Below are 4,207 nucleotides of genomic sequence, written 5' to 3'. Positions count from 1 at the left end.
GCATCCCACCTCCCTAATCTATCACCAATGAATTTTATGTAACCCACTTACATATTTTCCTTTTGATGGTAAATTTATAAAAACAAGGTATGAACTCCCCATTCTCTGGAGCATTATCTCAATTCGCTGAGGTTCTGCTTCCCAGCATATGTCGACAGTTTGGCTCAAATAAACTTACAAAATTCTTTACAGGTCTGAACGCTTTTTATGTTAACAATGGCCAGGGCCAAATCTGTGTATTTCTTAAAACCAAGCATTCCAATGAATATTTACTGTCCAAATACTGATGAACCCTCAGTGTAAAATACACCATCAATGAAGAATAAGCTGTCTCTCACCCATTACATGTTTAAATATATTGAGTTAAGCCCTGGCCTGTGTTGTTCAGGGGTTAGAGCAACTCCTGGAACACAAAAGGGAGGCGAGTTTGACTCTGGTTAAGGGCACATACCTGGGTTGCAGATTCGATCCCTGGCCCTGGGCTCTCTCACACTGATGTTTCTCACTTTTTCCCCCTACCCCTCCTCTCCCTTCTACTGTCTCTAAAAATCAGTGAGAAAAATATCCTCAGGCCCTAGCTGGTTTGGCTCAGTGGATAGAACATTGGCCTGCAGACTGAAGGGTCCCGGGTTCAATTCAGTCAAGGGCACATGCCCGGTTGCGGGCTCGATCCCTAGTAGGGTGTGTGCAGGAGGAAGCCAATCAATGATTCTCTCTCACTATTGATGTTTCTATCTCTCTCCCTCTCCCTTCCTATCTGAAATCAATAAAAATATATTAAAAAATACATATCCTTGGATGAGTATTATAAAAAATTGATTGACTGGGTTAGTTAAAGTAAGATTCACCTGTTGGTTTTTGTTTTTTAACGAGGCTAGTGGCATACAACTATCCACACAGTTCACATCCCAAGCTACCAGCATTGCTGAAGGTCTTGAGTACCTGTCCCTCCCAAGCAACTGTCACTGCCCACGAGCCAGGTACCATCGTGACCATATCAGATGGGGAAGCTGAGGCCCAGGGCTGGGAGACACCTGGAGTCCCCCTGCAGCCTGCCAAGCAAGGGGCACAAGCCACAAAGTACATTAGAGCCGTGGGGCTGTCCCAGCTTTGGAGATGGACAGCAGAGCAGCTGCCCTGTCCATAATGCTCTTTGCCCTCCTAGAATAGGGAGGGCAGTCCTCCCATCAGTTCCCCAGCTGTCTCCCATCTAGCAGATGTCCTATGGGATGTGGGATGCAGTGCCCAGCCTGCACAGCAGTGGTTCTCAACCTTCCTAATGCCGCGACCCTTTAATACAGTTCCTCATGTTGTGGTGACCCCCAATTTCATTGCTACAAATTGAACATAAAGCATAGTCATTAATCACAAAAATAATGTGTAATTATGTATGTGTTTTCCGATGGTCTTAGGCGACCCCTGTGAAAGGGTCATTCGACCCACAAAGGGGTCGCGACCCACAGGTTGAGAACCGCTGCTGTATAGAAAGCCAGAGAAAGCAGGGCCTCAGGTATACCTTCACCCCTGACAGCCTAAAGGTGGGGACAAGACCAGGAGGGTGCAGAGGAGCCCAGGGGCCTCGTCCAAGGAGGCAGAGCCTCCCTCAGTCCCCTCTCCACCTTCTTCCTTAGACTTCCAATATCTGAGCCCAAAAGCGGGAGATCTTTTCTGGGCCCAGGGCCTGAGACCTTGGGACATCTATGGTTGTCACAACTGGGGCTGCTTTGAGGAAAGCCCTGTCCCTAGGACAGTGATGGTGAACCTATGACACGCGTGTCAGAGGTGACACGCGAACTCATTTTTTGGTTGATTTTTCTTTGTTAAATGGCATTTAAATATATAAAATAAATATCAAAAATATAAATCTTTGTTTTACTATGGTTGCAAATATCAAAAAATTTCTGTATGTGGCACGGCACCAGAGTTAAGTTAGGGTTTTTCAAAACGCTGACACGCCGAGCTCAAAAGGTTCACCATCACTGCCCTAGGAGGTCCTTGAGATCCAGGGTGACCTCACACACCACAGGGGAAAGGCTCTGTACAAACCTGTCCAGGAACCTTTCTAGAAGCCATCAACCCCAGGGTCTTTGCTAGTCTCTCTGTGAGCCTGTAATCTTCTGTGTGGGATTCCTAGTCCCCCAGGTGCCCAGGTGAACTTGGGAAAACTTGAGAGGTACTGGCTGACCTGTGGATTGAGGTCTAGCATCCTACCCACAGGCCTCTCTCTCTGCCTGGAGGTAAGGCCTACTCCTCAGGGCAGCCACTGGATGCCCACTGTCTAGCCCAGCAGAGCCTCATCATGTGCCTGCCAGCCTGCCCTTGGCAGGACCACAGCAAGCAGAGAAACAAGTCACACTCGCCATCTCAGAATTACCTCCAAGACAAGGTCCCTGTGGTGGCTGGGGCCCTACAGCGATGCTGCCCTGCAATAGCAAGTCCTCGGGCAGCTCTTCCAATCTTCTGAAAACATTATGCCAGACTCTTGCTTCCAGAGGTGGAGCTGACAAAAGGACAGAAGTCCTGCCCTGCCCTGCCCTGCAGGGTCAAGCACAGTTGAGTCCTGTGTCCTCCGGTTCTTATCAACTGGGGTGGCTGTACCCCAAGTGAGCAGTACTTGCCCTGCCCTTAATGGGAGCCTTCTCAAGCCTGCACGTGATTTGCCAGCCTCAGTCCTCCCTCCTCCACGTCAACATGCTTCTGTGGAGTTTGAGATATAACCTAGAAGCAGACTGCATCCGTGTCTGGTGCGCTACTTCATTTGTCTTTGGACACAGGCTGACAAGAACTGACAGCAAATAAGACTGCTTTTTACCATGACATGGCCTCCAACTGTGGATGCCACTAAATTGCTGGATGAGAAAGGACCCGTCCCAAGTAGGCTGTCTTGAACGGGGGAAGGCTATGAGGGGACCTCACACTGCCCTAAGGCATTCTAAGGGAGGGGACCCAAGACAAGATCCAGAGAGGGGCTGGGTACAGGAGAGCCAGGGTGAAGGCCCAACTTGGGTGGGTCCGAGAACTGTAGCACCCTATTTACCAAGGAGCCTCGTCAAAGCCAGATCCTCCTGACTCCAGCAGGCTACTCAGGCCTCGACTTCCTCATCTGAGCAGTGGGGACTCAGGAAGTGGCCCAGCAAGGCTCCACAAAGCTCTCGAAATGGGAGGGGACAGATGCAGAGTAGCCCAAAGCAGGAGTCTTCTAGACCAATCAGGTCTCAGCTTAGGAATCCAGAGCTGTGCCAGCATGGAGACACCACAGGGACAGTCCCACAGGGCAGCCAGAGCTCATGACTACAGGCCTCCATGGGCATGACAGTGGCCACTGACAGAGGACGAAGCCCCCGTGACTGCTCCATCACCAGAACCAGAGACTAACCACATGCTGGGCTCCTTCACAAGGACCTGCCTTCCCCTTCAGGGTTAAAACAAAGGTGACCAACCCACCCAATGTCACCGAGGCCTAAAGGCTGGCAGCCCCATCTTCCTAGCCCAACTCCTTGTCCTGCCTACTCACCTCTGGGTTTTCAGGGCCCAGAAAAGATATGCCAAGACAGGGACCCCACCCCACCACAACCACGACAATGAGGAACCCTGCTGCTCCTAAGGTGGCCTAGGGCAGCTTGTGGGGGCCCAGAAATGATGGCAACATTAACCATGGGACAAGTGGTATCCCAGGGAGATGCACGGTCCCTAAGTTTGGCCTCGCAGGGACCTTGCTCAAACCACCACCAGTAAATCCCCACGACACAACTGACTCCTCTCAGACGCCTTGCTTCCCAAATTACTGGCTGGCATGCTAGCTCCCCAAGCTGGGATGAGCACAGAGGAAGGTTTTTCAGTTTTTAAAAACCTCACCTGCTTCCTCTTGCCACCCAGTGGTAATTACTGTATAATCACAAGGAGAATCAGATGGAACCAGACCAGCGGTTCAAAGAAGTCAGTCTGCACAGGGTTGCTGTCACAGCGCAGGGACGCCCAGAGCCAGGTAATGAGATGCCCGTCACCATCTGCTTCAGAGAAATTAGAAGGATTGGAACCAGACAAGAAGCCACTTCACAAGAGAGGGGCTGACTGCCAATGGTGCACGGAAAAACCAGACCTGTGCCTGCTGTCGCCTGCTGCTGTGGTGGGAAATCCAGTCAGCTCCTTGGAGCCTCCCCACTCCTGCACACACACCTCCACATGCAGCAGACACAACTGGCTCTCT

The 4,207-nt window shown here is 50.9% G+C and overlaps 1 protein-coding gene across 1 annotated transcript in view; it reads right to left on the bottom strand.

Annotated features, from left to right (window-relative positions):
* Positions 1 to 3,996, bottom strand: part of CSNK1G2 (casein kinase 1 gamma 2) — a 23,373-nt gene extending 19,377 nt beyond the window's left edge. The window contains exon 1 of the mRNA XM_006764829.2: positions 3,856 to 3,996. The gene's annotated coding sequence lies outside the window, so the exon portion shown is untranslated. The remainder of the gene's footprint in view (positions 1 to 3,855) is intronic.
* Between the last annotated feature and the right edge of the window lie 211 nt (positions 3,997 to 4,207).

Source organism: Myotis davidii, unplaced genomic scaffold, assembly GCF_000327345.1.
Source record: "Myotis davidii unplaced genomic scaffold, ASM32734v1 scaffold198, whole genome shotgun sequence".
Lineage (NCBI taxonomy): Eukaryota > Metazoa > Chordata > Mammalia > Chiroptera > Vespertilionidae > Myotis > Myotis davidii.
Note: the sequence above shows the minus strand (reverse complement) of the source record. Positions and strands in the feature narration are given on the sequence as shown.